Raw genomic sequence first — 26463 nt, forward strand, 5'->3', positions numbered from 1 at the left:
CAAGCAGCAATGAACCACACACAAGTGCAATTTCACACCGAGAGTCTATGTTCCACCAAGGCCAGTCTAGTTGCGTGCTGAAGTGACTACGACACTTGGGTTAGTCACCTGCCCGCTGGGCCCGATCCCCAAGAATTAAGCCTTGTAGACTCTCTAAATGCCACTTATTGTCTCTGGATGAGTAGCTTGTCCACTGATTGCACAGAAGTCATGGGGAGACAATGTGTTACTACCAATGTTTTCCCAATGGGCAATTTCAGCCAGTGGTGCAACTACACCCTCCGTGGTGATACTAACCCATCACCTGGGACACAGCTTCCTAGAAAATTACCATCAGGGTACTTTTTAATTTGCGGAGATTGGGCATGGTTAGGTATACCATCCCGTCCCGTTGGAGGGCCTTGCACCATTGGTCAACTGAGCTTAGCTATGCCTCACGCACAGCCGAACAGTACCCATCGTGTGCGGTGGAAGCGAGGCCTGGCCCAAATACTAGTGCAGGGATGTGATGATGATGTTAACCTTTGGTCCAAATGGCAGGTGATCGTTACTTCTATTTTTTGCTGGGAGCAGCTGCCGCTTTTGCACATCAGAACCTGGAGAAGTTGAGTTGTTGGGTGGTAAAGTATGCTAGTGATACCATCAAGTTATTATCTGAATTAGCTGATGATTTATCTTCTGTACAACATGCAGTATTAGAAAATAGAGCTGCTATTGATTTTTTGTTTTTAGCTCATGGCCATGGTTATGAAGATTTTGATGGTATGTGTGATATGAACTTGAGTGATCACTCTAAATCGATACGTAAGTAGACACAGCAGTTAGTAGAACATACTCAAAATATCAAGCAATATGTAGTATTTTTCGGTATAGATGAATTAGTCAATTGGTTTGGCCTCACCAGATGGCCTCAAGGTTTATGTAAGATTGGTTTGCTCGTACTTTGTATTATATTGATAACTGTAATGTGCCTTAGTTGTATGTTAGTGAAACTTAAGAAGTTATTTGCCAAAGCTGTTAATATTATGAAAAAGATAAAGGTTTTGTTAAAGAATGGTTTGAGGTACAAGGACACGGACCTCTATTAAGTACTAAAAGGTTGTGAATAGTTACATAACAAGTATATTAAGAAGTTACGAGATCAATAAAAAAAAAAAAAAAAAAAAAAAAAGAGAGAGAGAAGAAAAAGAGAAAAAGAAAAAGAGAAAAAGAAAAAGAGAAAAGAAAAAGAGAAAAGAAAAAGGACATAGCACATAGTAAAATTAATACATACTGCTTTTTAAAATAAATAATAAAAAAAAACAAAAAACAAAAAAAACAAAAAACAAACAAAAACCAACCAAACAAACAAAAAAAACACCAGACTTCGCCCGTTATGAATGTAGTAATTGAATGTTGCAATCTTAAATTTAACACAATTCGGCAACTATGAAGGTCCTAGGACTCCGTTATGCTATGAGCCGATGAGACCTGGAGACGCTTATAGGGGCCCCCCGACAACATTTCGTCGGAAAAGTCTCTCCTATCCTTCTTTTGGCTCTCTGCACTAGTGGACGCCAGACCTTCCTAATATTGAACAGAGCTCTGTTAAAGAGTGTATGAGTATGAATGATTGTATGAAATAGACATGTCTTAAATGCGAAGTCGACTCTTACTTGATTAAGACAACGAAATCTGTTTGATAACTTGTTAACCAATTTGTTTGATTCATTAATAGAGTGGTTTGAATAGTTTTTAGATTATTTCAAAAGGGCATTACAACATTGAATATATCAACCTGTTTGATTCATTAATTGAGTGGTTTGAGTAGTTTCTAGATTGTTTTAAAAGGGCATTATATTACTGAATGTATCCTTAAGTTTTGCACGTTTTTGTTATTTGCACTGTATTTGTTTGAAAATTAGCACTGCAAAAATTTTAAACCAAACATGGGCTTGTGCAAAAAGAAAAGGGGGGATATGTTGTGGAATGTTAGAGAGGTTTGGAGAATGTTGGAGAATATTCCTGAATATTCTCGAAGAGATAGGAGGTGCGACCCCTTTACTATGCCCAACCCCATGTTTGGGAGGCCAATTAGATCGGCCCATACGCCGGTGCTACCTGCACCAGGGATTCACTGTGCTACAGGTAAACACTCCGGGTGTCCAATAAAAAGTTATGTTGGTGGCAGGGGTGTGGTCACAGAAGCACTATATAAGCGAAAGTTGCTGCGCAATAAACCAGAAGTTCGTTTATCAACCATATTGGTTGCACGCATTTTCTTTGCCGCTCCCGCACCCAGTGAGCCAGGACTGTTGGTAGATGATAGAGAGAGGCTTGGCGAGCTCTTCTGCCAGCTCTCTCATCACCCTTGGGTGGATCCCGTCCGGTCCCATAGACTTGTGGGGATCCAAGCAGCTCAGTAGGCCACTGACTGTTTCCTTCTGGATTACAGGGGGGCTGTTTAGATTCTTGTCACCTTCTATAAGCTCCAGAAGCCATCTGTCCTCAGGATAACCTGTCTTTCTGTTGAAAACTGAGGTAAAGAAGGTGTTAAATACCTCAGCCTTTTCTTCATCTTTGACAACTATATTCCCACCCATGTCCAGTAAAGAATGGATGTTTTCCTGGCCCCTTCTTTTGCTGTTGATGTATCTATAGAAGGACTTTTTGTTATCCTTCACAGAGGTGGCGAGATTCAGTTCACGTTGTGCCTTTTTCTCTCTAATTTTCTTTCTACATGACCTAACTATGTTCCTAAATTCCTCCTTAGTAGTTAGCCCTTTTTTCCATAATTGGTAGGCCCTCTTCTTAACCCTAATTTCTTTCAGAGTCTCCCAGTTCAGCCAGACCGGTCGTCTTCCCCGCCGGCTCGCCTTTCGGCACACCGGGACAGCTGCTCCTGTGCTTTCAAAATTTGCTCCTTGAAGTAGGTCCATCCCTCCTGGACCCCTTTGCTTTCAAGAGCTGTTTCCCAGGGTACACTCTGAATAAGTGTTCGAATAGGCCAAAATCTGCCCCCCGGAAGTCCAACATAGAGGTTTTATTGACGACCCTCCTTGTATCCCTGAATATTGAAAACTCTATTATTTCATGATCACTAAGTCCCAGACGTCCACCAACCACCACATCTCCCACCAGCCCCTCTCTGTGAAAAGAAGGTCAAGCGGGGCTCCATCCCTGGTGGGCTCATTTACTAGTTGGAGCAGGAAATTATCCTCTATACACTCTAGGAATCTCCTAGACTGCCTCCTCTCTGCGGTGTGGAGTTCCCAGCAGATGTCTGGTAGGTTAAAGTCACCCATGAGAACAAGGGATGACGATTTTGAAACATCTGCCAGCTGCCTGTAGAATAATTCATCATCCTCATCATCCTGATTGGGTGGTCTGTAACAGACTCCCATCACGATATCAGCCTTGTTGGCCTTCCCTCTGATTCTAATCCACAGGCACTCCACCTTGATGTAAACACTTTGAAAATACAAAATATGTCTCTCGAATCAGTATTTTTTCTGCTCTTTTTAAAATATACCAAACATCCTCAATTAACAGATTCTTTCCCCAAACTTAACTAGCTTCTGTTTTATATCATGCTTGACAATCTCCTAAAGATAAGACTGCTTATCCAGTCGCCTCCTGGTACACGGTCCAGACAAAGGTAATAAACTGAGCAGGGTACCAAGGACTGAACGAAAATAATAAATAAAAGAGAAGTTCTTGAGATGGCAAAATCTGTGCAAGTCTGTGTGCCAGTGATTTATGAAAAGACAGAACTCCTTCTGCTGTATAAAACTCCAAGAGAAAAAGGAGAAGTGCGGCTCTTCTTCCCCCCTCTCTCTCAGCACTTCGGCTTCAGCTATGGGACAGAGAAGCGGCAGGAGCAACAGACCCTACGCACCCGACTGCAGCCAGAGGCAAGGGCTGGCGTACGGTGATAATATCTTGATTACTCCCTCCTTCTTTTCTCTTCTTAATGACTCTTCTCTCCGAAGTAACTAATTGTATAAATCCTAAATAAATCCTTTTAACTTGTTTAAATCATAAAGCCTTGTTATTTTTGTAAATTCACACGTCGTCTATGAGTAGTGGCTGAATTTTCCTCGCAAACAAAATATAAATAATAACTTGGATCGTAACACACCTTATTATTGCTGACCTCAATTTCTACAGAGTCAAGAGACTCTCTGACATATAGGGCTACTCCCTCCACCTCTCCTACCCTGTCTGTCCCTTCTGAAGAGCCTGTAGCCACCCATGGCAGCACTCCAGTCATGGGAGTCATCCCACCACGTTTCCGTGATAGCAACTACATCATAGCTTTCCTGCTGCACGATGGCTTCCAGCTCCTCTTGTTTGTTGCCCATGCTGCGTGCATTGGTGTGCATGCACTGCAGCTGGGCTCCTGGTTTGTCTCTTATCTTGGGTAGTCCACCCTTAGGCTCCTTTCTGGAGAGCCCAGTTTCAACCCCATCCCCCTTCAAACCTAGTTTAAAGCCCTCTTTATCAACCCCTTCAACTTATAAGCTAGAGTCCTTTTCGCCCTGTTAGTTAGATGAAGCCCATCTGATCTGAGGACACTAGGTAGTATGGAATTTGCCCCATGGTCGAAAAACCCAAAGTTCCGCCGGTGGCACCAATCCCTTAGCCATCTATTGATCAGATAGGTTTTCCTAGTCCTCTCCTCATTCAGGTCTTCTACTGCTGGAACTGAGGTGAACACCAGCTGTGCTCCTGATGCATCAAGTAACCGACCCAGTGCCTTGAAGTCCTTTTTAATCACCCTTGTACTTCTTCCAGTTATGTCATCACTGCCAGCCTGGATTACCAACAGTGGATAATAATCTGAGGGCTGAATTAGCTGATGGAGTCTCCTACTAATATCCCTCACCCGGGCGCCGGGAAGGCAGCAGGCCTCTCTGTGGGATGGGTCAGGTCGACATATAGGGCCCTCAGTTCCCCTCAGAAGGGAGTCACCAACTGCAACCACCCTTCTTCTTTTCTTCGTAGCTGAAGTTGTAACCCATCTGGCAGACAGGGGGTGAACAGGAGACCTTTCAGAGAGATCTTCCTCTTGTCTGGCCTCTGCTGGATTTTCTGGGTTAGGGTTGGGATGAGGATGAGGTGTGCTGAGTGAGACGTCCAAGTGAGGACGAAGCGAGTGTGGAGTCCTTAGTAGTGCAGTTCCCACACCCCGCGAAGGGCTTGGTCATGAATAGGACGAAGCATGAGCATGTGTGTGTGAAGGCACCTCAGAAGATGGGACAGAAGAAAAGCAAGCCTTCTGATCCCATGGGTGGGGAACGGCAAGTTCGGCTTCCCCAGATACCCCTGGACAGTCCGTTGGGGTTAATGATTAAATATTGGAATAATTACCCTTCTAGGCAGGGTGAAAGCCAAATTAAAATGATACATCATTGTCTGGAAGTATGGGGAGGTAAACAAATTAGAGGAGATCATTTATATTGGCCCGTTTTTGGGTCTTCTGAAGATTGGGTTTGCCAGGCATTAAATATATATGTGAAATCAAAAGAACCATTCAGCCTGGAAGAAAGTGAATATGCTAGTTTATGGATTGGGTCAGAAACAAGAATTAATTTGTACCCTTTAAAGAATGGAGAAAGAAAGAAAAAGAAAAATCCTAAATCAGAAGAAATTCTTGCACCTCCACCATATATTCCGCCATCTCCCCTTCCAGAACCCCAGCCTGCAGTATCACCAGTTCAGGTAGCCCCCATTGCTCCCCCTGATGAGGACTCAGACTCAGATTCCTTGGAGGTGGATCAGAGATGGGTTACAAGAAGCCAAACAAGGGTGAGAAAAAGTAAAGATGTGGGTGGTTTATATCCACTACAAGAAATTGCAATGGGAGGACCACAGGCTGGTATGGGATATGTGGTTGTTCCTTTGAACTTTGGAGATGCAAGAGAATTTAAAAAGGAAATGGGAAATTTATTGGAGGATCCTTTAGGAGTGGCAGAACATGTAGATCAATTCTTAGGACCTAATGTGTTTACCTGGGATGAGTTGCAGTCAATTTTAGGGATATTGTTTATTGTAGAGGAACGAGGAATGATCAGGAGGGCAGGAATGAGAATTCGGGCTGAGCAACATCAGCAGGGTCCTGCAGCCGATGTTAAGTGGCCCCTTCAAAAACCAGACTGGAATAACCAGGATCCAGTACATAGGGGACATATGCAGGACTTGAGAACTATAATTATTCAAGGTATTAGCGAATCAGTCCCATGAGGGCAAAATATTAATGAAGCATTTAAGGAACACCAAAAGAAAGATTAAACTCCTACTGAGTGGTTAGAAAGGTTAAGAAAGAACTTACAGCTGTACTCAGGGCTGGACCCGAGTACTCCAGTAGGAGAGGCTTTGTTAAAAACTCAGTTTGTGGCTAAATCTTGGATGGATATTAGGAAAAAGCTGGAGAAATTAGAAGACTGGCAGGATAGGGGACTGGATGAATTGTTGAGGGAGGCTCAGAAAGTGTGTGTGCGAAGAGATGGGGAGACAGAGAAACGAACAGTGGAAACGATGGTTGCTGCTGTCCGAGAGAGTCAGAGACCGGCAGGTCAAAGACTAATGGGTCAGGAACTGGCTGAGCGTAAAGGACAGTGTCAGAGGCCTGGTAGAGTTCCAGGGCCACCTGAAAGGACTAAGAATGTAGTAATTGTTCTGAAACTGCCATCTTAAAGAGAGCTGAATAGTACGAAGTATTAGAAAGCTTGAAACCAGATTTTAGAAGGGTTATGCATGCAGACACATGTAAATTTCCACTCTTGTAGACTTTTAATAATGGACTGCAAGTCTGAGCACCCGGATAAAACATCAAAGAATGGATGGCTCACTCCAACTTAATTTACTCTGAAAATCAAACTGTGAATGTTTTGCACAGTAGTGCTCTGGTTTAGATCAAAACCATATATGAAATGATTAAGCAACAGCTACATGATTACAAAAAAGCATTGGTCTGGCAGCTAATGCAAAAATACCATAGAATTTACATGGTTCCTGCAGAGTGTATCTGGGTGAAATACTCCCTGAGTGGGAATGTGAGGACTGTTTGTGTAGTTAGAGGTATAGGATAGAGCCAGCACCTGGGGGCTATCAGAAGGACAGGCTGACTATATTTATTGTTCAAGATGGGAACCAAGTCTTTGTGAAGAAGGTCTTGTAAAAGAAAGCTCAGCCAAGATTCCCTTCTGTCTTAGGAAGGAAAAGTCTTTCCCAGGTAGTCAGTGGATGGCAGAGAAGGTGCTTGTTTCAGTTCTTTCCGGTTTTTTTTTAATGTCTTTTAGGAAGGATCCCCTGAAGAGGAAGGAAATCAGTACCAGCAGGAGAAGAGAGGCAGTGGGCAAGAGGTGGCAGCTGCAGTTCCTGAAAGTAAGTCTTTTTCTTGTTCATTGGATCTGGTTGGTTTTTTTTTCGGTTGGTTCATTTGTATTGTTGTTGTTTGGTTAGGCGTTTTTGTTTGGTTGCAGGGTTTTTGTTTGTATTTTTGTTTTTTGTTTTTTGTTTTTTTTCCCAGTATGTCTTAGAAAAAGCAGTTGTTTTCGAAATGTATTCATCCGTGCTGTCCTATGTTGAATTTTCTGCCCAAAGTTTGATTCTGTTACGACCTGTAGAGCTCCCTGTGTTCAATGTTCACATCAGCTGTTTAATTTGTAGCATGCTAAGTCTAATTTCACCATGTTGTTTGATGTTTGAACAGCAGTAGAAGAGTTTTTAGGAGGAGAGCCAATAAGGCAAGGCTTAAAAATAGTTACCACTTATTTGAGGAGTGACTTGAGAGGCACAGTACTCATTTTGCTTTGCTTTTTAAGCAGCTCTGAGGTAGAGGGGAATAGTGATGTCTGGAATACTTCTGAAGAAGAACTCAATTTTTACCCCAAGGTACGGTGTGTTTGCAACAAAAATGTCCTTTAAAGATAAGTTACCTGAAGGCAAATTTCCTTGGGGATAGAAAGCAACAGAAGTTAAGGTTAAGGTTAGCGTTAAGAGGTAAGGGATTAGATTTTAGGTTTTAGGGTTAGGGTTTAGGATAAGGTTTTAGGATTCAGCCCTCAGGATTTAGGATTAGGGGTTAAAGGTAAGGGGTTAGGAGTTAGGCTAAAGAGGTTAGGGGTAAGTCTTAGGGTTATGTTGCAGGGTTTAGGGTTGAGGGATTAGGGATAAGGGTTGAGGGATTAGGCTTTAGTGTAAGGGTTAACGTGGTTAGGGTTAGGTTAAGGGTTAGGGGTTAGGGTAAAGGTTCTGTGTAAGGCTTAGGGTAAAGGTTGGGGTAACGGGTTAGGGTTAGGGTATGGGTTCGGGCTAGGGAATATGGTTTGCTTTTAGTGTTAGGGTTTAGAGTTAAGGATTAGGCATTAGGAGTTAGAGTTTGGGTTAGGGTTAGTGTTTAGGGTTTAAAGGGTTTTTGAGTTGGGATTACGGTACAGAGTTTAATACTTAGGGTTAGGCGTTAGAGATAAAGTAAGGATCTAGGGCTTGGTCTTAGGCTTTAGAGGTTAGTTCTTAAGGTTAGGGTTAGGGTTTGGGTTAGTTATTGGGCTAAGGGGTTAGGGATAGGGTTAGGGTTAGTTATTGGGGTTAGGGATTAGAGTTGGGTTTCAGCCTGACTTGAGCAGGGCACTCAGACAAGATGATGGTCAGCAGTGTCTTGCAGCCTTGTCCTGCAACCCGGGGGACAGCTTGCCTTCAGTTGAGTGGAATCATGTTATGGTGGAATGGGTTGGGTTGGAACTAGATGATCTTTAAGCCTTCCAAGCCAAGCCATTCCATGATTCCATGATTGATTCCATGGTTCTGTGACACAGTGCCAGCCAGTTCCAGGCCGGGGCGTCTGCACAGCCACTAGCAGGGCTTTGTGAGTCAGGGCCTGGTGTTTGGAGACCATTGTCACGGGGGTCTCTGTGGTGAGTGGGGGGCTATATAAGGGGTGTGGAGATCTGGGGTGCCCGTATCTGGGAGAGCACCTCCCTCAGGAGCCAGCAGCTGCCCTGGGTGACAGTGTCAGGGAAGGAAGGAAGGGCCAGAGCAGAAGTTCCCCTGGAGCCTGTGAGGAGAGGGCAGCTGTCCCCTGCAGCCCATGGAAGGGCACGGAGGGGAAGATGTGGATCTGCAGCCCATGGACTGTTTTGCCAGGATAGAGGTAATTTTCTCTCTTGTCATTTTTCTTTCAGCTAAGTCTCTTGTAAGCGGCTACCCTCGCTGAAATGAACAGCAAGTTTTTTCCCAGTCAGTGTCTGCTTCTAGGAGTGATAAGACTCAATGTTTATAGTTAGTGCTAGAGAATGTTCATCCGAGCAAGGCCACTGCTCAGTTCTGAAGAACACCTTGTGCACCAGAAAGAGAAAAGGAGCAAAGAGGCCACACCTACAACCCTCCTTTAGGGAGCTGGAGAGAAGAGAAATGACCAAGATTGACCAAAGAGAGTATTCCATGCCCTACACACCATCCTCAGGATAAATTTGAGGGATGCTGAGGGTCAAAGGCCTTCTGCCCTCTTCCTTCTTCCTTCCTTTGGCCTTTTGCCTTTGCCTGTCCCTGTTTGCTTCAGCATCCTGGGAGGATTCCATCCGTTGCTCTGGCTGTGGTCCTGCTCCGTGGCAGCCTGAATCTCTGTGTTCCTGCCTCCAGGTCCCGAGCACTGCTGAGTCCGGGAGTCCAGGCTGGACTTTCCCAGGGCCGCCCTGCAGCCTCGGTGGTGACGTGAGAGTTCTTGGGGGAGAGGGGGGAGGACCGTGGTGTCCGATTTTCCTGTCTGTTTGTGCAGATTTAGAAATGTTTCCTTTCTATCATTAGAGTTTCATTTCAAGCTGTGTAGTTTAGTTTCCAAGCCGTAAGTCTCTGTCCCTTCCTCTGTGTCGTTTCCTTGTCTGGGAGGGAAGGGGGGGGTTAGTAGATGAGTTAGCAGAGAGCATCTCTCATTCTGTTGAATTGCCGGCGCAGCGTTGAACCCTGACAGATTTCTTTGCACTCAATATGAGGCTTAAGCTAATTAGCTGGAGTGGCAGTTGGGGTCCCTGGAAGCAGGGCCAAGGCCTCCGTGGCTCCTCTCCACTGGCACATGCTGCGTCCGGCCCTCAGGGTGTCCCTGGGTCCCTGCCTGGGTGCAGATGGCCATGGAGGCCTGGGTTAGGGATAAAGGGGTTAGGGTTTAGGGTTAAGGGATTAGAGTTAAGGTTTTAGGGTTAGGGTTTAGGGTTAGGTTTTAGGATTCAGCGCTTAGGGTTTAGGGTTAGAGGTAAGGGGTTAGGTGTTAGGCTTTAGGGGTTAGGGCTATGGTTTAGGGTTGAGGGTTGAGGGATAAGGTTTTAGGGATTAGGCTTTAGTGTAAGGGTTAACGTGAGGGTCTGGGTTAGGGTTTGGTTGAGGGTTATGGGTAAGGTTAGGGCTAGGGTAATGGTTATGTGTTAGGGTTAGGGTAGAGGTTGGGGTTAGGGTTAGGATAAGGGTTAGAGCTAGGGGTTTATGGTAAGGTTTTAGGGTTAGGGTTTAGGGTTAGTGGTAAGGGTTTGGGTTAGGGCTAGGGTTTTGGGTTCAGGATTAGGCATTAGGGGTTAGAATTCGGGTTAGGTTTAGCGTTTTGGGTTTATGGTGTAAGGTTTAGAGTTAGGGCTAGGGTTTAGGTTTTATTGTTTACGGTTCAGAATTTGGGCTAGGGTTAGGATTTAGGGCTAGGGTTTAGGCTTTAGAGGTTAGTTTGTAGGGTTAGGGTTAGGGTTTGGGTTAGTTATTGGGGTTAGGGATTAGAGTTGGGTTTCAGCCTGCCTTGGGCAGGGCACTCAGCCAAGAGGATGGTCAGCAGTGTCTTGCAGCCTGAGGTATTCTTTGATTCTGAATGATCTGAAGGGTCATTGGAATGATCTGTAGGATCATGCCGCAGGAGGTGCATGGGAAGCTCATCCTTGAGTAATCAAGGAGAGGGTGCCGATTGAGGAGAGGAGAGGCTGATTCTGTGAATGGAATTACAAAGTGAGTTCCATGGGGCTGGGGGCGGGTTGGCTTCAGTTGAGTGGAATCATGTTATGGTGGAATGGGTTGGGTTGGAACTAGATGATCTTTAAGCCTTCCAAGCCAAGCCATTCCATGATTCCATGATTGATTCCATGGTTCTGTGACACAGTGCCAGCCAGTTCCAGGCCGGGGCGTCTGCACAGCCACTAGCAGGGCTTTGTGAGTCAGGGCCTGGTGTTTGGAGACCATTGTCACGGGGGTCTCTGTGGTGAGTGGGGGGCTATATAAGGGGTGTGGAGATCTGGGGTGCCCGTATCTGGGAGAGCACCTCCCTCAGGAGCCAGCAGCTGCCCTGGGTGACAGTGTCAGGGAAGGAAGGAAGGGCCAGAGCAGAAGTTCCCCTGGAGCCTGTGAGGAGAGGGCAGCTGTCCCCTGCAGCCCATGGAAGGGCACGGAGGGGAAGATGTGGATCTGCAGCCCATGGACTGTTTTGCCAGGATAGAGGTAATTTTCTCTCTTGTCATTTTTCTTTCAGCTAAGTCTCTTGTAAGCGGCTACCCTCGCTGAAATGAACAGCAAGTTTTTTCCCAGTCAGTGTCTGCTTCTAGGAGTGATAAGACTCAATGTTTATAGTTAGTGCTAGAGAATGTTCATCCGAGCAAGGCCACTGCTCAGTTCTGAAGAACACCTTGTGCACCAGAAAGAGAAAAGGAGCAAAGAGGCCACACCTACAACCCTCCTTTAGGGAGCTGGAGAGAAGAGAAATGACCAAGATTGACCAAAGAGAGTATTCCATGCCCTACACACCATCCTCAGGATAAATTTGAGGGATGCTGAGGGTCAAAGGCCTTCTGCCCTCTTCCTTCTTCCTTCCTTTGGCCTTTTGCCTTTGCCTGTCCCTGTTTGCTTCAGCATCCTGGGAGGATTCCATCCGTTGCTCTGGCTGTGGTCCTGCTCCGTGGCAGCCTGAATCTCTGTGTTCCTGCCTCCAGGTCCCGAGCACTGCTGAGTCCGGGAGTCCAGGCTGGACTTTCCCAGGGCCGCCCTGCAGCCTCGGTGGTGACGTGAGAGTTCTTGGGGGAGAGGGGGGAGGACCGTGGTGTCCGATTTTCCTGTCTGTTTGTGCAGATTTAGAAATGTTTCCTTTCTATCATTAGAGTTTCATTTCAAGCTGTGTAGTTTAGTTTCCAAGCCGTAAGTCTCTGTCCCTTCCTCTGTGTCGTTTCCTTGTCTGGGAGGGAAGGGGGGGTTAGTAGATGAGTTAGCAGAGAGCATCTCTCATTCTGTTGAATTGCCGGCGCAGCGTTAAACCCTGACAGATTTCTTTGCACTCATTATGAGGCTTAAGCTAATTAGCTGGAGTGGCAGTTGGGGTCCCTGGAAGCAGGGCCAAGGCCTCCGTGGCTCCTCTCCACTGGCACATGCTGCGTCCGGCCCTCAGGGTGTCCCTGGGTCCCTGCCTGGGTGCAGATGGCCATGGAGGCCTGGGTTAGGGATAAAGGGGTTAGGGTTTAGGGTTAAGGGATTAGAGTTAAGGTTTTAGGGTTAGGGTTTAGGGTTAGGTTTTAGGATTCAGCGCTTAGGGTTTAGGGTTAGAGGTAAGGGGTTAGGTGTTAGGCTTTAGGGGTTAGGGCTATGGTTTAGGGTTGAGGGTTGAGGGATAAGGTTTTAGGGATTAGGCTTTAGTGTAAGGGTTAACGTGAGGGTCTGGGTTAGGGTTTGGTTGAGGGTTATGGGTAAGGTTAGGGCTAGGGTAATGGTTATGTGTTAGGGTTAGGGTAGAGGTTGGGGTTAGGGTTAGGATAAGGGTTAGAGCTAGGGGTTTATGGTAAGGTTTTAGGGTTAGGGTTTAGGGTTAGTGGTAAGGGTTTGGGTTAGGGCTAGGGTTTTGGGTTCAGGATTAGGCATTAGGGGTTAGAATTCGGGTTAGGTTTAGCGTTTTGGGTTTATGGTGTAAGGTTTAGAGTTAGGGCTAGGGTTTAGGTTTTATTGTTTACGGTTCAGAATTTGGGCTAGGGTTAGGATTTAGGGCTAGGGTTTAGGCTTTAGAGGTTAGTTTGTAGGGTTAGGGTTAGGGTTTGGGTTAGTTATTGGGGTTAGGGATTAGAGTTGGGTTTCAGCCTGCCTTGGGCAGGGCACTCAGCCAAGAGGATGGTCAGCAGTGTCTTGCAGCCTGAGGTATTCTTTGATTCTGAATGATCTGAAGGGTCATTGGAATGATCTGTAGGATCATGCCGCAGGAGGTGCATGGGAAGCTCATCCTTGAGTAATCAAGGAGAGGGTGCCGATTGAGGAGAGGAGAGGCTGATTCTGTGAATGGAATTACAAAGTGAGTTCCATGGGGCCGTTGAGTGGAATCATGTTATGGTGGAATGGGTTGGGTTGGAACTAGATGATCTTTAAGCCTTCCAAGCCAAGCCATTCCATGATTCCATGATTGATTCCATGGTTCTGTGACACAGTGCCAGCCAGTTCCAGGCCGGGGCGTCTGCACAGCCACTAGCAGGGCTTTGTGAGTCAGGGCCTGGTGTTTGGAGACCATTGTCACGGGGGTCTCTGTGGTGAGTGGGGGGCTATATAAGGGGTGTGGAGATCTGGGGTGCCCGTATCTGGGAGAGCACCTCCCTCAGGAGCCAGCAGCTGCCCTGGGTGACAGTGTCAGGGAAGGAAGGAAGGGCCAGAGCAGAAGTTCCCCTGGAGCCTGTGAGGAGAGGGCAGCTGTCCCCTGCAGCCCATGGAAGGGCACGGAGGGGAAGATGTGGATCTGCAGCCCATGGACTGTTTTGCCAGGATAGAGGTAATTTTCTCTCTTGTCATTTTTCTTTCAGCTAAGTCTCTTGTAAGCGGCTACCCTCGCTGAAATGAACAGCAAGTTTTTTCCCAGTCAGTGTCTGCTTCTAGGAGTGATAAGACTCAATGTTTATAGTTAGTGCTAGAGAATGTTCATCCGAGCAAGGCCACTGCTCAGTTCTGAAGAACACCTTGTGCACCAGAAAGAGAAAAGGAGCAAAGAGGCCACACCTACAACCCTCCTTTAGGGAGCTGGAGAGAAGAGAAATGACCAAGATTGACCAAAGAGAGTATTCCATGCCCTACACACCATCCTCAGGATAAATTTGAGGGATGCTGAGGGTCAAAGGCCTTCTGCCCTCTTCCTTCTTCCTTCCTTTGGCCTTTTGCCTTTGCCTGTCCCTGTTTGCTTCAGCATCCTGGGAGGATTCCATCCGTTGCTCTGGCTGTGGTCCTGCTCCGTGGCAGCCTGAATCTCTGTGTTCCTGCCTCCAGGTCCCGAGCACTGCTGAGTCCGGGAGTCCAGGCTGGACTTTCCCAGGGCCGCCCTGCAGCCTCGGTGGTGACGTGAGAGTTCTTGGGGGAGAGGGGGGAGGACCGTGGTGTCCGATTTTCCTGTCTGTTTGTGCAGATTTAGAAATGTTTCCTTTCTATCATTAGAGTTTCATTTCAAGCTGTGTAGTTTAGTTTCCAAGCCGTAAGTCTCTGTCCCTTCCTCTGTGTCGTTTCCTTGTCTGGGAGGGAAGGGGGGGGTTAGTAGATGAGTTAGCAGAGAGCATCTCTCATTCTGTTGAATTGCTGGCGCAGCGTTAAACCCTGGCAGATTTCTTTGCACTCAATATGAGGCTTAAGCTAATTAGCTGGAGTGGCAGTTGGGGTCCCTGGAAGCAGGGCCAAGGCCTCCGTGGCTCCTCTCCACTGGCACATGCTGCGTCCGGCCCTCAGGGTGTCCCTGGGTCCCTGCCTGGGTGCAGATGGCCATGGAGGCCTGGGTTAGGGATAAAGGGGTAAGGGTTTAGGGTTAAGGGATTAGAGTTAAGGTTTTAGGGTTAGGGTTTAGGGTTAGGTTTTAGGATTCAGCGCTTAGGGTTTAGGGTTAGAGGTAAGGGGTTAGGTGTTAGGCTTTAGGGGTTAGGGCTATGGTTTAGGGTTGAGGGTTGAGGGATAAGGTTTTAGGGATTAGGCTTTAGTGTAAGGGTTAACGTGAGGGTCTGGGTTAGGGTTTGGTTGAGGGTTATGGGTAAGGTTAGGGCTAGGGTAATGGTTATGTGTTAGGGTTAGGGTAGAGGTTGGGGTTAGGGTTAGGATAAGGGTTAGAGCTAGGGGTTTATGGTAAGGTTTTAGGGTTAGGGTTTAGGGTTAGTGGTAAGGGTTTGGGTTAGGGCTAGGGTTTTGGGTTCAGGATTAGGCATTAGGGGTTAGAATTCGGGTTAGGTTTAGCGTTTTGGGTTTATGGTGTAAGGTTTAGAGTTAGGGCTAGGGTTTAGGTTTTATTGTTTACGGTTCAGAATTTGGGCTAGGGTTAGGATTTAGGGCTAGGGTTTAGGCTTTAGAGGTTAGTTTGTAGGGTTAGGGTTAGGGTTTGGGTTAGTTATTGGGGTTAGGGATTAGAGTTGGGTTTCAGCCTGCCTTGGGCAGGGCACTCAGCCAAGAGGATGGTCAGCAGTGTCTTGCAGCCTGAGGTATTCTTTGATTCTGAATGATCTGAAGGGTCATTGGAATGATCTGTAGGATCATGCCGCAGGAGGTGCATGGGAAGCTCATCCTTGAGTAATCAAGGAGAGGGTGCCGATTGAGGAGAGGAGAGGCTGATTCTGTGAATGGAATTACAAAGTGAGTTCCATGGGGCCGTTGAGTGGAATCATGTTATGGTGGAATGGGTTGGGTTGGAACTAGATGATCTTTAAGCCTTCCAAGCCAAGCCATTCCATGATTCCATGATTGATTCCATGGTTCTGTGACACAGTGCCAGCCAGTTCCAGGCCGGGGCGTCTGCACAGCCACTAGCAGGGCTTTGTGAGTCAGGGCCTGGTGTTTGGAGACCATTGTCACGGGGGTCTCTGTGGTGAGTGGGGGGCTATATAAGGGGTGTGGAGATCTGGGGTGCCCGTATCTGGGAGAGCACCTCCCTCAGGAGCCAGCAGCTGCCCTGGGTGACAGTGTCAGGGAAGGAAGGAAGGGCCAGAGCAGAAGTTCCCCTGGAGCCTGTGAGGAGAGGGCAGCTGTCCCCTGCAGCCCATGGAAGGGCACGGAGGGGAAGATGTGGATCTGCAGCCCATGGACTGTTTTGCCAGGATAGAGGTAATTTTCTCTCTTGTCATTTTTCTTTCAGCTAAGTCTCTTGTAAGCGGCTACCCTCGCTGAAATGAACAGCAAGTTTTTTCCCAGTCAGTGTCTGCTTCTAGGAGTGATAAGACTCAATGTTTATAGTTAGTGCTAGAGAATGTTCATCCGAGCAAGGCCACTGCTCAGTTCTGAAGAACACCTTGTGCACCAGAAAGAGAAAAGGAGCAAAGAGGCCACACCTACAACCCTCCTTTAGGGAGCTGGAGAGAAGAGAAATGACCAAAATTGACCAAAGAGAGTATTCCATGCCCTACACACCATCCTCAGGATAAATTTGAGGGATGCTGAGGGTCAAAGGCCTTCTGCCCTCTTCCTTCTTCCTTCCTTTGGCCTTTTGCCTTTGCCTGTCCCTGTTTGCTTCAGCATCCTGGGAGGATTCCATCCGTTGCTCTGGCTGTGGTCCTGCTCCGTGGCAGCCTGAATCTCTGTGTTCCTGCCTCCAGGTCCCGAGCACTGCTGAGTCCGGGAGTCCAGGCTGGACTTTCCCAGGGCCGCCCTGCAGCCTCGGTGGTGACGTGAGAGTTCTTGGGGGAGAGGGGGGAGGACCGTGGTGTCCGATTTTCCTGTCTGTTTGTGCAGATTTAGAAATGTTTCCTTTCTATCATTAGAGTTTCATTTCAAGCTGTGTAGTTTAGTTTCCAAGCCGTAAGTCTCTGTCCCTTCCTCTGTGTCGTTTCCTTGTCTGGGAGGGAAGGGGGGGGTTAGTAGATGAGTTAGCAGAGAGCATCTCTCATTCTGTTGAATTGCCGGCGCAGTGTTGAACCCTGACAGATTTCTTTGCACTCAATATGAGGCTTAAGCTAATTAGCTGGAGTGGCAGTTGGGGTCCCTGGAAGCAGGGCCAAGGCCTCCGTGGCTCCTCTTCTCTGGCACATGCTGCGTCCGGCCCTCAGGGTGTCCCTGGGTCCCTGCCTGGGTGCAGATGGCCATGGAGGCCTGGGTTAGGGATAAAGGGGTTAGGGTTTAGGGTTAAGGGATTAGAGTTAAGGTTTTAGGGTTAGGGTTTAGGGTTAGGTTTTAGGATTCAGCGCTTAGGGTTTAGGGTTAGAGGTAAGGGGTTAGGTGTTAGGCTTTAGGGGTTAGGGCTATGGTTTAGGGTTGAGGGTTGAGGGATAAGGTTTTAGGGATTAGGCTTTAGTGTAAGGGTTAACGTGAGGGTCTGGGTTAGGGTTTGGTTGAGGGTTATGGGTAAGGTTAGGGCTAGGGTAATGGTTATGTGTTAGGGTTAGGGTAGAGGTTGGGGTTAGGGTTAGGATAAGGGTTAGAGCTAGGGGTTTATGGTAAGGTTTTAGGGTTAGGGTTTAGGGTTAGTGGTAAGGGTTTGGGTTAGGGCTAGGGTTTTGGGTTCAGGATTAGGCATTAGGGGTTAGAATTCGGGTTAGGTTTAGCGTTTTGGGTTTATGGTGTAAGGTTTAGAGTTAGGGCTAGGGTTTAGGTTTTATTGTTTACGGTTCAGAATTTGGGCTAGGGTTAGGATTTAGGGCTAGGGTTTAGGCTTTAGAGGTTAGTTTGTAGGGTTAGGGTTAGGGTTTGGGTTAGTTATTGGGGTAAGGGATTAGAGTTGGGTTTCAGCCTGCCTTGGGCAGGGCACTCAGCCAAGAGGATGGTCAGCAGTGTCTTGCAGCCTGAGGTATTCTTTGATTCTGAATGATCTGAAGGGTCATTGGAATGATCTGTAGGATCATGCCGCAGGAGGTGCATGGGAAGCTCATCCTTGAGTAATCAAGGAGAGGGTGCCGATTGAGGAGAGGAGAGGCTGATTCTGTGAATGGAATTACAAAGTGAGTTCCATGGGGCCGTTGAGTGGAATCATGTTATGGTGGAATGGGTTGGGTTGGAACTAGATGATCTTTAAGCCTTCCAAGCCAAGCCATTCCATGATTCCATGATTGATTCCATGGTTCTGTGACACAGTGCCAGCCAGTTCCAGGCCGGGGCGTCTGCACAGCCACTAGCAGGGCTTTGTGAGTCAGGGCCTGGTGTTTGGAGACCATTGTCACGGGGGTCTCTGTGGTGAGTGGGGGGCTATATAAGGGGTGTGGAGATCTGGGGTGCCCGTATCTGGGAGAGCACCTCCCTCAGGAGCCAGCAGCTGCCCTGGGTGACAGTGTCAGGGAAGGAAGGAAGGGCCAGAGCAGAAGTTCCCCTGGAGCCTGTGAGGAGAGGGCAGCTGTCCCCTGCAGCCCATGGAAGGGCACGGAGGGGAAGATGTGGATCTGCAGCCCATGGACTGTTTTGCCAGGATAGAGGTAATTTTCTCTCTTGTCATTTTTCTTTCAGCTAAGTCTCTTGTAAGCGGCTACCCTCGCTGAAATGAACAGCAAGTTTTTTCCCAGTCAGTGTCTGCTTCTAGGAGTGATAAGACTCAATGTTTATAGTTAGTGCTAGAGAATGTTCATCCGAGCAAGGCCACTGCTCAGTTCTGAAGAACACCTTGTGCACCAGAAAGAGAAAAGGAGCAAAGAGGCCACACCTACAACCCTCCTTTAGGGAGCTGGAGAGAAGAGAAATGACCAAGATTGACCAAAGAGAGTATTCCATGCCCTACACACCATCCTCAGGATAAATTTGAGGGATGCTGAGGGTCAAAGGCCTTCTGCCCTCTTCCTTCTTCCTTCCTTTGGCCTTTTGCCTTTGCCTGTCCCTGTTTGCTTCAGCATCCTGGGAGGATTCCATCCGTTGCTCTGGCTGTGGTCCTGCTCCGTGGCAGCCTGAATCTCTGTGTTCCTGCCTCCAGGTCCCGAGCACTGCTGAGTCCGGGAGTCCAGGCTGGACTTTCCCAGGGCCGCCCTGCAGCCTCGGTGGTGACGTGAGAGTTCTTGGGGGAGAGGGGGGAGGACCGTGGTGTCCGATTTTCCTGTCTGTTTGTGCAGATTTAGAAATGTTTCCTTTCTATCATTAGAGTTTCATTTCAAGCTGTGTAGTTTAGTTTCCAAGCCGTAAGTCTCTGTCCCTTCCTCTGTGTCGTTTCCTTGTCTGGGAGGGAAGGGGGGGGTTAGTAGATGAGTTAGCAGAGAGCATCTCTCATTCTGTTGAATTGCTGGCGCAGCGTTAAACCCTGGCAGATTTCTTTGCACTCAATATGAGGCTTAAGCTAATTAGCTGGAGTGGCAGTTGGGGTCCCTGGAAGCAGGGCCAAGGCCTCCGTGGCTCCTCTCCACTGGCACATGCTGCGTCCGGCCCTCAGGGTGTCCCTGGGTCCCTGCCTGGGTGCAGATGGCCATGGAGGCCTGGGTTAGGGATAAAGGGGTAAGGGTTTAGGGTTAAGGGATTAGAGTTAAGGTTTTAGGGTTAGGGTTTAGGGTTAGGTTTTAGGATTCAGCGCTTAGGGTTTAGGGTTAGAGGTAAGGGGTTAGGTGTTAGGCTTTAGGGGTTAGGGCTATGGTTTAGGGTTGAGGGTTGAGGGATAAGGTTTTAGGGATTAGGCTTTAGTGTAAGGGTTAACGTGAGGGTCTGGGTTAGGGTTTGGTTGAGGGTTATGGGTAAGGTTAGGGCTAGGGTAATGGTTATGTGTTAGGGTTAGGGTAGAGGTTGGGGTTAGGGTTAGGATAAGGGTTAGAGCTAGGGGTTTATGGTAAGGTTTTAGGGTTAGGGTTTAGGGTTAGTGGTAAGGGTTTGGGTTAGGGCTAGGGTTTTGGGTTCAGGATTAGGCATTAGGGGTTAGAATTCGGGTTAGGTTTAGCGTTTTGGGTTTATGGTGTAAGGTTTAGAGTTAGGGCTAGGGTTTAGGTTTTATTGTTTACGGTTCAGAATTTGGGCTAGGGTTAGGATTTAGGGCTAGGGTTTAGGCTTTAGAGGTTAGTTTGTAGGGTTAGGGTTAGGGTTTGGGTTAGTTATTGGGGTTAGGGATTAGAGTTGGGTTTCAGCCTGCCTTGGGCAGGGCACTCAGCCAAGAGGATGGTCAGCAGTGTCTTGCAGCCTGAGGTATTCTTTGATTCTGAATGATCTGAAGGGTCATTGGAATGATCTGTAGGATCATGCCGCAGGAGGTGCATGGGAAGCTCATCCTTGAGTAATCAAGGAGAGGGTGCCGATTGAGGAGAGGAGAGGCTGATTCTGTGAATGGAATTACAAAGTGAGTTCCATGGGGCCGTTGAGTGGAATCATGTTATGGTGGAATGGGTTGGGTTGGAACTAGATGATCTTTAAGCCTTCCAAGCCAAGCCATTCCATGATTCCATGATTGATTCCATGGTTCTGTGACACAGTGCCAGCCAGTTCCAGGCCGGGGCGTCTGCACAGCCACTAGCAGGGCTTTGTGAGTCAGGGCCTGGTGTTTGGAGACCATTGTCACGGGGGTCTCTGTGGTGAGTGGGGGGCTATATAAGGGGTGTGGAGATCTGGGGTGCCCGTATCTGGGAGAGCACCTCCCTCAGGAGCCAGCAGCTGCCCTGGGTGACAGTGTCAGGGAAGGAAGGAAGGGCCAGAGCAGAAGTTCCCCTGGAGCCTGTGAGGAGAGGGCAGCTGTCCCCTGCAGCCCATGGAAGGGCACGGAGGGGAAGATGTGGATCTGCAGCCCATGGACTGTTTTGCCAGGATAGAGGTAATTTTCTCTCTTGTCATTTTTCTTTCAGCTAAGTCTCTTGTAAGCGGCTACCCTCGCTGAAATGAACAGCAAGTTTTTTCCCAGTCAGTGTCTGCTTCTAGGAGTGATAAGACTCAATGTTTATAGTTAGTGCTAGAGAATGTTCATCCGAGCAAGGCCACTGCTCAGTTCTGAAGAACACCTTGTGCACCAGAAAGAGAAAAGGAGCAAAGAGGCCACACCTACAACCCTCCTTTAGGGAGCTGGAGAGAAGAGAAATGACCAAAATTGACCAAAGAGAGTATTCCATGCCCTACACACCATCCTCAGGATAAATTTGAGGGATGCTGAGGGTCAAAGGCCTTCTGCCCTCTTCCTTCTTCCTTCCTTTGGCCTTTTGCCTTTGCCTGTCCCTGTTTGCTTCAGCATCCTGGGAGGATTCCATCCGTTGCTCTGGCTGTGGTCCTGCTCCGTGGCAGCCTGAATCTCTGTGTTCCTGCCTCCAGGTCCCGAGCACTGCTGAGTCCGGGAGTCCAGGCTGGACTTTCCCAGGGCCGCCCTGCAGCCTCGGTGGTGACGTGAGAGTTCTTGGGGGAGAGGGGGGAGGACCGTGGTGTCCGATTTTCCTGTCTGTTTGTGCAGATTTAGAAATGTTTCCTTTCTATCATTAGAGTTTCATTTCAAGCTGTGTAGTTTAGTTTCCAAGCCGTAAGTCTCTGTCCCTTCCTCTGTGTCGTTTCCTTGTCTGGGAGGGAAGGGGGGGGTTAGTAGATGAGTTAGCAGAGAGCATCTCTCATTCTGTTGAATTGCCGGCGCAGCGTTGAACCCTGACAGATTTCTTTGCACTCAATATGAGGCTTAAGCTAATTAGCTGGAGTGGCAGTTGGGGTCCCTGGAAGCAGGGCCAAGGCCTCCGTGGCTCCTCTTCTCTGGCACATGCTGCGTCCGGCCCTCAGGGTGTCCCTGGGTCCCTGCCTGGGTGCAGATGGCCATGGAGGCCTGGGTTAGGGATAAAGGGGTTAGGGTTTAGGGTTAAGGGATTAGAGTTAAGGTTTTAGGGTTAGGGTTTAGGGTTAGGTTTTAGGATTCAGCGCTTAGGGTTTAGGGTTAGAGGTAAGGGGTTAGGTGTTAGGCTTTAGGGGTTAGGGCTATGGTTTAGGGTTGAGGGTTGAGGGATAAGGTTTTAGGGATTAGGCTTTAGTGTAAGGGTTAACGTGAGGGTCTGGGTTAGGGTTTGGTTGAGGGTTATGGGTAAGGTTAGGGCTAGGGTAATGGTTATGTGTTAGGGTTAGGGTAGAGGTTGGGGTTAGGGTTAGGATAAGGGTTAGAGCTAGGGGTTTATGGTAAGGTTTTAGGGTTAGGGTTTAGGGTTAGTGGTAAGGGTTTGGGTTAGGGCTAGGGTTTTGGGTTCAGGATTAGGCATTAGGGGTTAGAATTCGGGTTAGGTTTAGCGTTTTGGGTTTATGGTGTAAGGTTTAGAGTTAGGGCTAGGGTTTAGGTTTTATTGTTTACGGTTCAGAATTTGGGCTAGGGTTAGGATTTAGGGCTAGGGTTTAGGCTTTAGAGGTTAGTTTGTAGGGTTAGGGTTAGGGTTTGGGTTAGTTATTGGGGTAAGGGATTAGAGTTGGGTTTCAGCCTGCCTTGGGCAGGGCACTCAGCCAAGAGGATGGTCAGCAGTGTCTTGCAGCCTGAGGTATTCTTTGATTCTGAATGATCTGAAGGGTCATTGGAATGATCTGTAGGATCATGCCGCAGGAGGTGCATGGGAAGCTCATCCTTGAGTAATCAAGGAGAGGGTGCCGATTGAGGAGAGGAGAGGCTGATTCTGTGAATGGAATTACAAAGTGAGTTCCATGGGGCTGGGGGCGGGTTGGCTTCAGTTGAGTGGAATCATGTTATGGTGGAATGGGTTGGGTTGGAACTAGATGATCTTTAAGCCTTCCAAGCCAAGCCATTCCATGATTCCATGATTGATTCCATGGTTCTGTGACACAGTGCCAGCCAGTTCCAGGCCGGGGCGTCTGCACAGCCACTAGCAGGGCTTTGTGAGTCAGGGCCTGGTGTTTGGAGACCATTGTCACGGGGGTCTCTGTGGTGAGTGGGGGGCTATATAAGGGGTGTGGAGATCTGGGGTGCCCGTATCTGGGAGAGCACCTCCCTCAGGAGCCAGCAGCTGCCCTGGGTGACAGTGTCAGGGAAGGAAGGAAGGGCCAGAGCAGAAGTTCCCCTGGAGCCTGTGAGGAGAGGGCAGCTGTCCCCTGCAGCCCATGGAAGGGCACGGAGGGGAAGATGTGGATCTGCAGCCCATGGACTGTTTTGCCAGGATAGAGGTAATTTTCTCTCTTGTCATTTTTCTTTCAGCTAAGTCTCTTGTAAGCGGCTACCCTCGCTGAAATGAACAGCAAGTTTTTTCCCAGTCAGTGTCTGCTTCTAGGAGTGATAAGACTCAATGTTTATAGTTAGTGCTAGAGAATGTTCATCCGAGCAAGGCCACTGCTCAGTTCTGAAGAACACCTTGTGCACCAGAAAGAGAAAAGGAGCAAAGAGGCCACACCTACAACCCTCCTTTAGGGAGCTGGAGAGAAGAGAAATGACCAAGATTGACCAAAGAGAGTATTCCATGCCCTACACACCATCCTCAGGATAAATTTGAGGGATGCTGAGGGTCAAAGGCCTTCTGCCCTCTTCCTTCTTCCTTCCTTTGGCCTTTTGCCTTTGCCTGTCCCTGTTTGCTTCAGCATCCTGGGAGGATTCCATCCGTTGCTCTGGCTGTGGTCCTGCTCCGTGGCAGCCTGAATCTCTGTGTTCCTGCCTCCAGGTCCCGAGCACTGCTGAGTCCGGGAGTCCAGGCTGGACTTTCCCAGGGCCGCCCTGCAGCCTCGGTGGTGACGTGAGAGTTCTTGGGGGAGAGGGGGGAGGACCGTGGTGTCCGATTTTCCTGTCTGTTTGTGCAGATTTAGAAATGTTTCCTTTCTATCATTAGAGTTTCATTTCAAGCTGTGTAGTTTAGTTTCCAAGCCGTAAGTCTCTGTCCCTTCCTCTGTGTCGTTTCCTTGTCTGGGAGGGAAGGGGGGGGTTAGTAGATGAGTTAGCAGAGAGCATCTCTCATTCTGTTGAATTGCCGGCGCAGCGTTGAACCCTGACAGATTTCTTTGCACTCAATATGAGGCTTAAGCTAATTAGCTGGAGTGGCAGTTGGGGTCCCTGGAAGCAGGGCCAAGGCCTCCGTGGCTCCTCTCCACTGGCACATGCTGCGTCCGGCCCTCAGGGTGTCCCTGGGTCCCTGCCTGGGTGCAGATGGCCATGGAGGCCTGGGTTAGGGATAAAGGGGTTAGGGTTTAGGGTTAAGGGATTAGAGTTAAGGTTTTAGGGTTAGGGTTTAGGGTTAGGTTTTAGGATTCAGCGCTTAGGGTTTAGGGTTAGAGGTAAGGGGTTAGGTGTTAGGCTTTAGGGGTTAGGGCTATGGTTTAGGGTTGAGGGTTGAGGGATAAGGTTTTAGGGATTAGGCTTTAGTGTAAGGGTTAACGTGAGGGTCTGGGTTAGGGTTTGGTTGAGGGTTATGGGTAAGGTTAGGGCTAGGGTAATGGTTATGTGTTAGGGTTAGGGTAGAGGTTGGGGTTAGGGTTAGGATAAGGGTTAGAGCTAGGGGTTTATGGTAAGGTTTTAGGGTTAGGGTTTAGGGTTAGTGGTAAGGGTTTGGGTTAGGGCTAGGGTTTTGGGTTCAGGATTAGGCATTAGGGGTTAGAATTCGGGTTAGGTTTAGCGTTTTGGGTTTATGGTGTAAGGTTTAGAGTTAGGGCTAGGGTTTAGGTTTTATTGTTTACGGTTCAGAATTTGGGCTAGGGTTAGGATTTAGGGCTAGGGTTTAGGCTTTAGAGGTTAGTTTGTAGGGTTAGGGTTAGGGTTTGGGTTAGTTATTGGGGTTAGGGATTAGAGTTGGGTTTCAGCCTGCCTTGGGCAGGGCACTCAGCCAAGAGGATGGTCAGCAGTGTCTTGCAGCCTGAGGTATTCTTTGATTCTGAATGATCTGAAGGGTCATTGGAATGATCTGTAGGATCATGCCGCAGGAGGTGCATGGGAAGCTCATCCTTGAGTAATCAAGGAGAGGGTGCCGATTGAGGAGAGGAGAGGCTGATTCTGTGAATGGAATTACAAAGTGAGTTCCATGGGGCTGGGGGCGGGTTGGCTTCAGTTGAGTGGAATCATGTTATGGTGGAATGGGTTGGGTTGGAACTAGATGATCTTTAAGCCTTCCAAGCCAAGCCATTCCATGATTCCATGATTGATTCCATGGTTCTGTGACACAGTGCCAGCCAGTTCCAGGCCGGGGCGTCTGCACAGCCACTAGCAGGGCTTTGTGAGTCAGGGCCTGGTGTTTGGAGACCATTGTCACGGGGGTCTCTGTGGTGAGTGGGGGGCTATATAAGGGGTGTGGAGATCTGGGGTGCCCGTATCTGGGAGAGCACCTCCCTCAGGAGCCAGCAGCTGCCCTGGGTGACAGTGTCAGGGAAGGAAGGAAGGGCCAGAGCAGAAGTTCCCCTGGAGCCTGTGAGGAGAGGGCAGCTGTCCCCTGCAGCCCATGGAAGGGCACGGAGGGGAAGATGTGGATCTGCAGCCCATGGACTGTTTTGCCAGGATAGAGGTAATTTTCTCTCTTGTCATTTTTCTTTCAGCTAAGTCTCTTGTAAGCGGCTACCCTCGCTGAAATGAACAGCAAGTTTTTTCCCAGTCAGTGTCTGCTTCTAGGAGTGATAAGACTCAATGTTTATAGTTAGTGCTAGAGAATGTTCATCCGAGCAAGGCCACTGCTCAGTTCTGAAGAACACCTTGTGCACCAGAAAGAGAAAAGGAGCAAAGAGGCCACACCTACAACCCTCCTTTAGGGAGCTGGAGAGAAGAGAAATGACCAAAATTGACCAAAGAGAGTATTCCATGCCCTACACACCATCCTCAGGATAAATTTGAGGGATGCTGAGGGTCAAAGGCCTTCTGCCCTCTTCCTTCTTCCTTCCTTTGGCCTTTTGCCTTTGCCTGTCCCTGTTTGCTTCAGCATCCTGGGAGGATTCCATCCGTTGCTCTGGCTGTGGTCCTGCTCCGTGGCAGCCTGAATCTCTGTGTTCCTGCCTCCAGGTCCCGAGCACTGCTGAGTCCGGGAGTCCAGGCTGGACTTTCCCAGGGCCGCCCTGCAGCCTCGGTGGTGACGTGAGAGTTCTTGGGGGAGAGGGGGGAGGACCGTGGTGTCCGATTTTCCTGTCTGTTTGTGCAGATTTAGAAATGTTTCCTTTCTATCATTAGAGTTTCATTTCAAGCTGTGTAGTTTAGTTTCCAAGCCGTAAGTCTCTGTCCCTTCCTCTGTGTCGTTTCCTTGTCTGGGAGGGAAGGGGGGGGTTAGTAGATGAGTTAGCAGAGAGCATCTCTCATTCTGTTGAATTGCCGGCGCAGCGTTGAACCCTGACAGATTTCTTTGCACTCAATATGAGGCTTAAGCTAATTAGCTGGAGTGGCAGTTGGGGTCCCTGGAAGCAGGGCCAAGGCCTCCGTGGCTCCTCTCCACTGGCACATGCTGCGTCCGGCCCTCAGGGTGTCCCTGGGTCCCTGCCTGGGTGCAGATGGCCATGGAGGCCTGGGTTAGGGATAAAGGGGTTAGGGTTTAGGGTTAAGGGATTAGAGTTAAGGTTTTAGGGTTAGGGTTTAGGGTTAGGTTTTAGGATTCAGCGCTTAGGGTTTAGGGTTAGAGGTAAGGGGTTAGGTGTTAGGCTTTAGGGGTTAGGGCTATGGTTTAGGGTTGAGGGTTGAGGGATAAGGTTTTAGGGATTAGGCTTTAGTGTAAGGGTTAACGTGAGGGTCTGGGTTAGGGT

General features: G+C 48.5%; 1 long non-coding RNA gene across 1 annotated transcript in view; it reads right to left on the bottom strand.

The window, feature by feature from the left end:
* Positions 1-2515: 2515 nt before the first annotated feature.
* The window catches only part of LOC139787951 (uncharacterized), a 540427-nt gene continuing 516479 nt past the window's right edge, over positions 2516-26463 (bottom strand). The window contains exon 2 of the long non-coding RNA XR_011722739.1: positions 2516-2789. This is a non-coding gene — a long non-coding RNA (uncharacterized lncRNA). The remainder of the gene's footprint in view (positions 2790-26463) is intronic.

This window comes from Heliangelus exortis, chromosome 27 (genome assembly GCF_036169615.1).
Source record: "Heliangelus exortis chromosome 27, bHelExo1.hap1, whole genome shotgun sequence".
In the NCBI taxonomy this organism is placed as follows: Eukaryota; Metazoa; Chordata; class Aves; order Apodiformes; family Trochilidae; genus Heliangelus; species Heliangelus exortis.